The sequence below is a fragment of the Xiphophorus hellerii genome, chromosome 5, assembly GCF_003331165.1.
Source record: "Xiphophorus hellerii strain 12219 chromosome 5, Xiphophorus_hellerii-4.1, whole genome shotgun sequence".
Lineage (NCBI taxonomy): Eukaryota > Metazoa > Chordata > Actinopteri > Cyprinodontiformes > Poeciliidae > Xiphophorus > Xiphophorus hellerii.
The window spans coordinates 3,887,209-3,899,549 of NC_045676.1; the positions used below are offsets into that span (position 1 = coordinate 3,887,209).

At 37.6% G+C, this 12,341-nt stretch overlaps 1 protein-coding gene across 5 annotated transcripts in view; it reads right to left on the bottom strand.

The window, feature by feature from the left end:
- The window catches only part of gab1 (GRB2-associated binding protein 1), a 65,715-nt gene that overhangs the window by 49,742 nt on the left and 3,632 nt on the right, over window positions 1-12,341 (bottom strand). The window contains exon 1 of one of the 5 annotated variants that reach the window (XM_032562458.1): window positions 2,778-2,989. The exons of the other annotated variants lie outside the window; for them this stretch is intronic. The gene's annotated coding sequence lies outside the window, so the exon portion shown is untranslated. Of the gene's footprint in view, window positions 1-2,777; window positions 2,990-12,341 lie in introns of those variants that run through there. 5 annotated transcript variants of the gene reach the window in all.

Sequence of the window (12,341 nt, forward strand, 5' to 3'; positions counted from 1 at the left end):
ATCATTCCCAGACTCAATGTTCTCAATTAGGCTTTTTCATACAGTGCTCTATTCAATCAGCACACTCTGAGGACGGTTTGTACGTACAGATGGCAGCCTACACAGAGCCATGGGAACTAAAGCTGTGCTACAGATAAAAGAATCTCAGCCGACATCAAGACATGTTCCTCCCTGAAACAAAGTTTATTACATTCCCACAGTTTCTCCCATTGCATTTCCATCTATGTATCTAGCAGGTCACGCTTTGTTCCTCCACAACCTTGACATTTTCATACAGAACCTTTTTTTCTTTTCCTTTGGTCACATGCACTTGCCAAAGCTACATCCTTAAAATGCAACACATTCCTCTGGCATGGCAGACGAGGCTCACATGATCACAAGGTTCCTTCACTGCTGACAAGGCAAACTCACACAATCTTCCTTCAAGTCATTTACACTGAAGGCAAAGTTTACATAAGAGGCAATTAAAAAGGAGCTATGCATAACCTGGAGCATAAAGGACAAAGAAGTTAAATATTTTTGTCAAAGCAATTTTCCTTTATTATGTAGAAATAAATTAAAAGCCACCAGTCATTCTGGCAAACGAGGCAACAAAAACCCAAATGAACTTCAAACACTACCAAAATCCCGTCATAATCTACTTATAGCCGTCAGTTATTAAAATTATGACATATTCAATTGGGCTTAATTTTCATCTAGTTTAATTAGTATTCAACAAGCTGAACAGAGGCCACATTAAGCCGTAACACATCAAGCGGATGAATATAAGTAACTTTTTCCCCACAATGACAAAAACACTATGGCCCCACTAACTACATACAACAATGAAATTAAACACTTGCACTTGAATTATGAACAACTCACCTGCTGTGGCCTGAACGCGCAAACTCACAACTTCCTCCTGGCCTGCATGAGGAAGACCATGCAGACCAAACACCTGCTTGTGTGTAATCAAATATCTCAGGGTTTTGATGTTGATCTAGAGAATAAATCTGTGCTTTGCTGTCACACTGGACACTGGAATTACAAGCAATGCGTCAGGCAAAGTTTTTTAATCAGGGAATATTTTTGCAATTTAAAAGATGAGAGGTCAGCAAGACTTTCTGAACGAGGGAGTCTCCTGATACCATAAGCACTTCAGAGGTTCAGAAGGAGGAAATCCCACAGCATGCTCCTTCTGCACCAGATATACTTCAAGGGATACACCATAATATGCATAAACACGTTCAGTGGGAAACATCTTGGCACTACTGCAGAACATCCCAGGTCTTTATCTTCGCCCTTGGAGGGACAGCCAATCAGTGCCAAGGAAAATTAATGTTACTCCTGGATTGGCTGCTTTGCAAACCTCAACCAATAGACAATCAAGAAGGTTTGCATCTAGGTATTTTAGCTTTGCAGGCTGCATATCAATATGTTATACAGAGAAACCTGTGAATAGGAGAATTTTCTGCAAATATTTAGGAGTTATATTCCACAAAGAAACCTGTAAATATGCCATCACGCATAGGTTGCAAATATTATGACGATATCAGTTGCAGAGTATGCCTATTTTTTCTTTCCCCTTTTTCAGCTGTGGTTCCATCACTCTGTGACCTTTAGCATTTTGGATGATGTAAATTGTGTTCCCTGGGAGCATCTGGTCCAAAGGGCTAAATATATATTGGAATATAGTAGCTGACAATTATTGCACTCCAGTTTTTTACGATATGAATAGTGAACACACCGATATTGCAATACATGCGATATATTGTGAACCCTTATCTAAAGGCACAACTAAAACCATCACAAGGAATCCCCAGTTACTCCATCAGTCATCTTTGCTGTCTGACAACCTACAAACCACTTGTACTCCAAAATATACTGAGAACAGAGAAGTTTGTTCTCTCTCCAAGGGCTGCTAGAACATGAACAGGGCATTTCAGACTTCAAGAATTCAATTTTCTTGGTAGTCCTCATAGGTTTTTCACACTGCAGCACACAATCTTTCCATTTCTCAGATAAAAACACTGAATATACCTCAAGAACTAGCTGTAAGAAGAGAAAACTTTTTTCTGTTCTTTTGGGTTATTTATTGGCCTTTAGTTTAGTGTTTAAAAGCTTCAAGTTTAATATGAGACAGGTTGGCCAAATTAGTTTCAGTATAGGCATGATGGGAGTTTCATTTATGTTTGTTCAGTTTTAGGAAATTTTACTAAGGGGTTTGTGCTTAGGAACAATTTGTTACCAAGTTAGAAAAATACAATATAATGATACAATAATTAATCAGCTTTCAGTTATGTTGACAGAAAAAAGGACGAGGATGACTTACAAATGTGTGATACTGGTAATATTGCATTAGTGCAATAATAGTTTGAAAAAACTCCCAGCTGTCAAACTGACTGGTAGTTTTAGCAAAATAAAACCAAAATAAATTATATCACAACCTTGACCTCTTCTAAAAATTAATGTGATAGTTTGTAAGTTTTTATCCAGCCAGTGTGTTTGTAGAGTTTTAATAATAAAGAATACAATCTTTCAAAATTGCCTATTATCTTCTTGCTTCGTTTACCACCTGTAACCTAACCACTCATCAAAATGCCTCATAACTCCCTTCAATACTTCAAACATCTGAAATGCAACACAGTAAAGGAACCACATTTTGCTATAAATCTTCACCTGGTTAATTAAGTTTAGTCCTTTGAGGTCAGAAGAAGAAAAAAAAATAGAGAGAAAGAGCGGTGTTTCATAAATTTACCAAACAGCGTTTCAATGTCAAATAAAGAAATCTAACATACCTTTGAGTTTTACCACAGGTGGCTCCTCACAGTCCCATTTGTTGAATGTTATGGAAAAATTAAGGAAGGTATTCCAGTTTTCCAGGACATGTCAAGAAAAAGAGCAAAACATAGGAAGCGGCGGACATGTGAAAGTTCCTTGGAATGCCGGCAAAAAGAAAGAGAGGTCCTCACAGCTTCCAGTCAGTCCCCAAAATGATTCGTCTCAGAGAGCAGGGGTCTCTGCTGCATCTCTTTGCTTTTCTCAGTGTGGGGGTGAGTGTGTGTGTGTGTGTGTGTGTGTACATGTCCTCTGGCTGATGGCCAGGACAAAGATATCTCACTGAGCCATAGTAGCTCTAATGCAATAAGGGACTGTGGCCAAAACATGACCAGAACCTCTTCTCTTTATCAGCCTGTTTCTTTCATCTTAGTATTGGGCCTTTCAAAGCAAAAAGACATATTAAAAAAACAAAAAGAGAAACAAATGGCTGTTAGACAGGAATGAATCTCATTTTACAGAAAACTGTCTGCGTCACGATTACTTGGGAAATAACGCAAGATGGTAACAATATTTCACAGCTAGTCGTAATATAGACACCCCCGAAATCCCCGGCCAGGTTGGGATAAACATGGACATGTACTGACGTTCACAGCAGAGCAGGTGAAGAGGGGCAAAAAGTACCATGACAGCAGTGGGCTATATTAAGGGGCTGCGGGCATAGCAGCTAGGGTCAGATCACATAGTACTACATGACAAGAATGCCTGCTGTGTGTGTGTGGGGTGTGTGTGAGTGTGTTTAAAATGAGAGGTGACCTGATAAATGTGGATATAGGTACCTCACAAAAAATGTTATATCATGAAAAAGTTAAATGTTTTTTGTCATTTCAGAAAGTGAAACTCAATTTGTTACCCATAGTAGGGGTGGGCAATATGGACTTACGATATTTTGTGGACCATTGTAATAAAAGAAACAATAAAAATTGCTTCTTTTTAAGTAACTGTATGGCTCTGACTGCATCACAGCATTTATAGCCCCACAAACACAAATATATTCCCATTTGTAATAGTCTTCACTACATAAAGTGTGATTTATATCACTAAGCGGCACACCGCAACAAAATTTAACCATATTTTCAATCTTATTAATATTTATTGATCCTCTTGTTGAACACTGGAGAAAATAGTGAAATTGACAATGCTGACAAGTTTTGGGGGGATTTTGAGAATTAATTGGAATTTATCATGACAAGGATAAATCAAATTCTTATTATAAGAAATTTGGCATGATAAATGATACAATAATAAATATACACCCCTAACGGACTTCAATATTTCAAGCCTTTATTTCTTATCATTTTGAATATTAGACTTACAGATAATAGGAACCTAAAGTTCGGTCCGTCGCATATTTCTACGTTCAATGGCAGCCTAATGCAACTAATTGGTCATTTTTCCATTTTAAACCCAACTGCAATATTTACAGTGGAAATAATATTTGTTTGTTTCTTTATGTATTTTAACCAAACAAATAACATATTAAGGACTCATTTTAAAACCTTGAGGAAACACCATGATACTGCAAAGTTGTACTATTTTAGTCCAACAGGAATCTCATTTCAGTTCATGCTGAAATATATCTTCAGATAATCGTCTAATTAGTTAGCTTTGTTTTTGTTACACTTGCAATAATTCTATCCTATTTCTATTTTTAAACGACTTGTGCTTAAAAATCAAAAAAAGTGTTCTGGATTTAACCGCCGTCTCTGTGTTCAGAGTTCAGACAGCCTCCTGTTGGGAAGTAAAAAGATTTTCAATCTGGAAGAACTGGTCCACCCATAAGTCTTTGTTGAAACTCCTGAATGACCACAAACAAGCTCTTCTGCCTGAGAGGAATGAGGAGAAAACCTTCAGTAATACGTTACATAGGTGAGACATTCAAGGAGCATGCAACTCTTCCGTGAGTCAGTAATAACTGACACTTTTTTGTTTCCCGCTTGTAAAATGACTTCAGGTAAAATAGCTTGGATGCCTACAAGAAAAGGCTTAAAATAAGCCACTTACATTGCATAATGAGAATTAAACTACTTGTTGGAGCATGTGATCACTGCAAAACAAAATCTTGAGACCATTTTCAAGTGCAATAATGGTACTAGCATAACAATGGAAGTACGCCCTTCCAGAGAGCAATAAACTTATTTAACACTGGCACTGGAAGGCATTTTAAATGTAGAAAATAAACAAAACAACCAAAAAAAAAAGTCTTTGGTAGAATGATATGAGATAAACAATCACACAAGTGAAAATTATCTAGCACGTTTTATTTTATCAAGTGATTAAATGATTTATTGCTTATTGTGACAGGCTTGATCTGAGTACACTTGAAATAGGACAAAACTAATTTACAAGTAACTTTCTGTGACGATATAAGCGCTTGTTTTAAGTCAATAATTTTTTAAAATATAAAAAGTACTAGTTCCACTGGCAGGTTATTTCACATGCAAGATTTTTTTCACGCTATAGGTGAAAAATATCTGCCAGTGGAACTAGTACTTTTTATAGATATTCAAAAGTAACAAAAGTATATCTGTCTGAAAAATTACTTGTATGATAGTGTTGTCTTTTTTCAAGTGTATTACGATATTTGCACTAGGTACTAGAACAAAAATACTTGGTAAGATTTTATGTTTTTGCACTGATGGAGGTAAATGTTGAAAAAAAATGTATTCTGCAAAACCCCTACAGTGAACAGAAGACCACAAAGGCAGAACTAATATAAGTGAAGGAGTAAGGGACCCTTCCTCTTTCTCTCTCCCTCTCTTCACTCGCCATCTGGTAGCCATCAGCGGCTCACACAGGAAGGGGCGGCCATGCCTTTCTGGGGCGCCAGGGAGCGGCTCCTCTTCCCTCTTGGTGTTAAAAGAATCAACAATTGCCAGAGGATTGCAATGCAGAGCAGCGCAGGGCAGGGCAGCGAAGTCCGGCCCATCGCAGCCTAAACTAAAACAGTCGGCGGCGGCAATGAGGGACCAGGCACTCACAACCCTGCAGCCCAGCAAAGAGCAGCACAGAGCAGCCTCACATTCCTGCCGCCTCAGTCTGCCAAGAAGCACTGGGAAGGGAGAGAACAGAGAGCTGTTCTCTGCAGGCCGCCTCATGGTGCTGCATTGAGAAGCACTCATCTCTTTTGTCCCCGTTGCTTTTTGTTTGCACCTTCTATAGTTATTAATTGCAGTCCTGGCAGAGTCATCGGTTATTTCCATGCAATTATTTACTATTAATCTACACTGCACGAATCAGTTAAAAGAATGTTATTACAGATCTGACAAGTGATTATTTTACATTTCTGAAATAACATGGATGCCAATCTGATGGCAGGTCTTGCAGCGCGGTTAGTGCCCACCATCTTTGGCCATCTGTGTTCTCATACTGGTCCTGTTTTAAGTCCTCACCAGACTACAACTACACTCTGGAAATAGAAAGCACTCTTATGACACACACTATTTTTACTTCTTGTGTCATTAGTTGACAAGCTGGAACATGAAATAAGCTGAACCCTGCATGAAACCTTTGATCACATTAGTTCACAGTATGAGAGAATAATCCAGAGCAGTGAAACAGGAAAAAAAAAAAGGCTGAACGTTGCAGAGCAGTTCTGAGTTTCTGCTTTTAATTATACCTGCACTTCAAACTGTTCAACTTGGCAAAGTACCAAATACTGGTGGAGAGAGGAATTATTTTAGATGGTAACTGATTTCTAATAAAAGAGAAGGCTAAAGTCAGCTAGCCAAACATCCAGATGCAAAGGAACACTGCAGCGGCAGCACTGTACACGGCTTTGTGGATTTGGCTTTGTGGATTTGCCACACGGGACTGTAAACAGCTGCACCAGGAAGCAGAGTCAACTGTTCACAAACATCCCAAAGTTAACCTTTACCTTCCAGTTCACTACATCACTAATCCACTAGCAAACAAATTCCAACACAAGAAGCCCACAATACCTTGATTATAAGAGAAATTGGGAATAATTAAAACTAAAACTTCAGTTTAATCAGCAAAATTTATCTTGGCAGCTTGATTTTTTTTTTTTACATATAAAATAATCACACTCTGAAACTTCAGGTTCAAGATGTAAAATGTCTAAATTGAGCTGCCAAATAGATTAGATGTAAACAAATATATTAGAATAAATGATTTAAGTCACGGTTTTTCAAAGTCCTCAGAAAGTTGGAGAGATGATGAGGAAAAGAAAAAGTAAAAAGAAAATGTTTAATCATAAATTTTCAATTGGAACGTTATAAAAATGTATTTAGTTATTTATTGTAAAATATACAGTAAGTTAAACGGGCAGTAACATGGATTTTCCAGGCATATAGTTGCATTTTATAGCACAATCAAGTAACTATTAAGTACAATTAAGTAACGTCAAGTTGTTTTAAAATTGCTATATATAGCAAATATGACTAATTTAGAAATTGGGCCTCTGTCTCTTTAAAAACTTCTGCCCTTTCTGAAACTCCGTCTTTAGGACGTGATCACAACATCACACCTCTATTAACCCTATAACAATGTCTTTACCACCTTTTCACTCAGAAATTGTTTGTATAATGAGCTCAGCAATTCCACTAGGTGTTTGCTAATTGCTGCTGGATAGTCTGAAGGAGCTGAGAGGCTAAGTCGCATGGGAGGGGTGAACATATGGAAAAGTTTTTGACAGAAAAAAAGACAGAAGAAACTGTCCGGGATCTATGCTCTGTAGGACATTGTCAAGAAAATCCTAAGAACTGATGACCAACTAAACTTAGAAGGTATGAGGCAACATTTATGCTAAACAAATGTAATAATTATTCAATAGTGAATAAAAGAAAATAAAAGAGGGGAAAAAACATTCTAAAAGTCAATGTTTCTTTGCTTATTTTGTAGCACTGTCTGTTGGTTTGAAAAGCGGTTTCTGACGAGAAGCTAATGAAACATTGAAACCGTGATTCATGCTCTGTTCAGCAGGAACTTTGAAATTAGTCAGAGTTGATGGTAAGATTGAGTTAAATACAGGACAATCCTGGGAGCCAACCTGTTGGAGGCTTTAAACTGGGGTGGAGGTTCACCTTCCAGCAGGACAACAATCCCAAACATACAGCCACAGAATCTGTGTAAAAACGCAAGGAGTGTCATTTGTAAATGTTTTCCATGCATTCTGGGTGGGCTTGGGCTATTTGGTAATTCAGTGTGCAGATGAGCTCAGCTGGTGGAGATTTAGCACAAAAGACCTGCAGCTCTGACTGCAGTGAATGGTTGTTTTAAAAAGTATTGAGTCAGAGAGGCTCTGCTTCTTAAAACAATCTCTCTCTGACCGATTTTCTAACCAAAAAGGCCAAACAGATTTAAAGAGGAGTGGCAAAAGCAAGTGATGTGGATTAGCAGTGCTCGCCAACAACTGCTGGAATATTGTCTTGGTTGCCTGGAAATTGAGCTGTTAACATGACATAACCATGAGATGGTCAGATAGCAACAATCTTCAGTGAGAGGCTTTTTTAGATTCATGCAAAACTGACTGCTACTTAAGATTCTTAGATGATACGAGCTACTTATAACAACATTTATTTTCTTTTTGTTATAAATATTGAACTGGATTTATGTGGTTTTTTAGGAGTATTTAAGTAGAGGCATCTGAATATAGCAGTAAGCCACATTTTTCTGATTTGTTCTTTTCTTCATGATTATGCATAACTTTGCGTTTCTCAAAAATGCAACAAAGTTTGTGGCTAATGCAAAATGCGGAAGGGTGCAAATACTTTTTGTAGAATATAGCTATGCATACAAAATCAAATGCAACCTACTATTAGATGAACATAAACAGTTTTATTTAATTTTACAAAGCAAAAGTGCAAAAATGTCTTGCAATGCAATTTTAGAAACAGATCCTTCTGAGTTGACTTTTATCAAATTTAAGCTGTGATTAGCGAACCACTAATGTGATTATGTGCAACTCTCGTCTTGCAAAATATAAGCAAACCTGGGTGTTATTATTCAGTAGCCATGTTTCGCTGCAGTTACCCTGCAACAAAAGACTGCTTTGACACCCTTCTATGTGCTACCGCTTTTCCTGAGGGCTTTCTCAAATTGAGTGCTTTGTTTTCAAGGGTTTGTTTGTCTTTCTGAGGCAATGACATGATTTCTGGCTTATTCCACTATAAATATCCAAACAAGAATGCAGACGGGCCACAAACATGTTGACTTTTGTCCAAAGAGCACGTCAGGACAGAGAAAGCTTTGTAGTTGGAGAAAACAGATATTCTACTAATGCAGCTTTCAGAAATTTTTGTATTACCTTTAAAATTTCTTCTAAAAATCAAGTGTACAACTTCACCTTCACATTCTCACCTTTGAACTGGTTTGGTTACCAGTGTGGTTGCTGTGAAACTGATCCACACACACACAGGTATAACACAGTGACAATAGCCTGTTGTCAGGGATAAAAGTGGACTGGGGAAACGGCAGAACTAATATCAATTTTTAATGGTCATTTGTTTGTAATGGATATTAAATTATTAATGGCATGTGCAATCCATTTTCAAGCTGTGGCAGATCACAGCAGCAATTTGAAAACAGAGTGCTGCCCACAATCCCGAGGACACTGTGCAATAATATTACCTCGTTAGCCTAAGAGGCTAATGCCACACAAGTACCCCTCTGTTACAATCCGTCCAGGTTGCTTGTTTGTTTGTCTCTTGAAGCACGCGGGGTGCAGGGTGGTGGCGGTGGGGGGTTCAACAGAAACCGTTTGTTCTCTGTTCCACTTGCTAAGCAGATTTAATGAATCCTCTACTTAATCGAAGAGCTGGGCCTTTGTTTCGCTTTGGCTGTGCCGTCACATTTGTTGGGTAAAGGTTTCTCTGGCCAATTGTCGGAAAACGGCCGCCGTTTCATCCGGAGAGTAGCATGCGCTGTAAATTTGCTTTCGCCCTGCCGAGAGGCCTCATGGAGTTTGGTCCCTTGTCTCCGTTTACTGCCATCTGAGGAGGACCTCCGGGGTTCAATGTTTTCCTTCATCCGCTCGACCCCGAAGCCTCGCTTGCTCCCACTGAGGCCCTTTTAAGGGAGACAGAAACTCCACAACAAAGTCCGAACATGCTTCCAGTGGGGTAATATCAGGGAAATACAGAAGTTATACTGACTGAGTCAAGTTAGAAAGGCATTATTGAGAACATCTATGTTTTCCCTACAATATTTATAAGCAATAAAGGGGGCAAAGTATGACAAACATAACCTTTGAGTATGACAGTAAGCATGGGCCGGCATCAAGTTCTCACACTGACATAGGGGTCTGCAACTTGTTGTTCTTTAGATTTTCCACAATGACTCTCAGTAACTTAACTTTAACAAACTGAGTTTTTACTTATTATTTGGGAATAATTGCCTATAAACCTTCACAAAAGATTTTTTTCTTAGAACTATTTCTTCCTTTTTTGTTATTACGTAGAAACTTTTGATATAAACGTCATCTATCTTTTAGTAAAAGTTTCTTTTGTTTAAAAATAATACATTTCCTCTTGTAAATATGTTTTGAAAATGTTAAGTTACATAGTCATAAGGTAACATTTGTGGTGCAAGATGAGTTTTATTTAGCTGTACTGAAAGCAAAAATGGCCTTTTGGATTGCTAAGGTGGCATATATTACTATATTATCATATCATAAAGCAACAATTGTTCTTATTTTGAAGACTATTACACTTATAATCTAATTCAAAATATTTTTTAAATTAATGGCTTTCAAACTAACATACAGAATATTACACTGTATTACTGCCTTTTCCAAACAGGCAGATTTGTGTTTTTATGCAAATGGTACGACTGTTTAGCAACTGTCTTTCAGCCAGCCGACTACCACTGTGCAGCAACAGGTTGGGGAGGGACTGGAAATTCTAGTCATTCCAGAAATGTATCTCACATCTCTCATCAAAAGGACTTTAAACCATAGGGAAAAAGGTATGCGGCTATATTTTTGTGATTTTAAAACTGTAAATATTTAAAATGTAAACAAACCAGCACGTCACTGGACTGTGTCGGTGTGAGAGTGTGTACTTTTTCTGCAATTCAAAATTTGAATATTCTCCCAATCTGCCATTATTCTGGGTGGTGAAGAGCTGAAGAATCCCCACTACTGTGTTTTTATTTCCATCTGATTTCAGCTTCAGTCATTTAAAGAAACTCTGAAAGAGGAAGTTGAAAATCTTTCACATTTACTTTTTGTTTCAAGTAATCCCTCATCTCCAATTGGAAATAATTCAACTTAACTTCTAGTTTCTTGTAGATATCAGACCTTCCATCAATGTACACAAAATATATTTAATAAAAGCAAAACTGATTTTACATCTCCTCAGGATAAGTATTGAAAATGCTGAGTCAGCTCCTTCTCTTTGAGTCACAAGGTTTCTTTGATAGCCTCAATAAAGACGAACTAAAAGTGTTAGAAATAGTTTGCTTAGGGTTTTACAACAGAACATCTAAAAAAAAATTGATTTCATGGTGTGAAAATTGAAAAGAGGAAAAGGGAAAACCAGACAGAGGAGGCAGCTGCAACAAAATGGAAAAACCCAGGAGCATAAATAGTTGTGACAATCTGTGGCTGGGGAAAGACCAACATAACGCAGCGTCATGATAGATTTGAAACAAACATAAATGATCAGACAGTTTCATTCATCGATTCAGGTTTTTTTCCACCTGATTTGTTCTCTATGGGATCTGTACAAAACCTTGCAATGAAACCACTTGCAATAAGTGGTTGCAATATATATCTGTCCAAAAACAAAAACTCTTGTTGCCACTAAATGGAAAGTCTCACACGCGTCAAAATTTTCCTCATACTTTCAGAAAACCTCACTTAACTGCATTACTGTTACCTTATCAGATACACCTTTGCTTGTCAGTTTATATAAAGAAAAATTTGCTGTAGAGATACATTTGACGGGTCAACACTGAACAGGACACTGCCGCGGTTTGTTTTGAGAAGCCCTGACTCATCACCACAATGAAAAAGGATGCAGAGTTACCATAAAAATGTTTATAATTAGGTAATAAACTCATCTAATCAGCCTTCATTCAGCAGTGATTTAAAACCTCTTCTGCATGCACACACCTATTTGATTTCAGGGGCACAAAAAAAATGAACAAAGCAAAGTCACGCTGTCCTCAATGCTTATATTGGAGCTGGCAAAACATATGGAGGTACATATGAAAAAGGAGGATCGTGTAAATAGTCTTAACATTTTGAGGGAGTCATAAAACTCTAGCTTTTCTTTAAGAGCAGATGGAAGTTAATACATCAAATCTACCCAAAAAAATGGAAATAAATCTGATCCATGCAGTCAAGAGCCTTATAAACACATATTTTACTAAAATAAATAATCAGAGATGGTCAGTTGAAATCTGACTGCCGTGCTGATTGGCTGGTGTAGTTCTAATTTCGATGTCCATCACGTTACCATTACAAATTTAAACAATTGCCCAAAATATCTTTACTTTTGTTTACTTTATAAAGCATTTGCCCTCTTTTTTGGACCAAATAATACTCAACGTCATGGCAG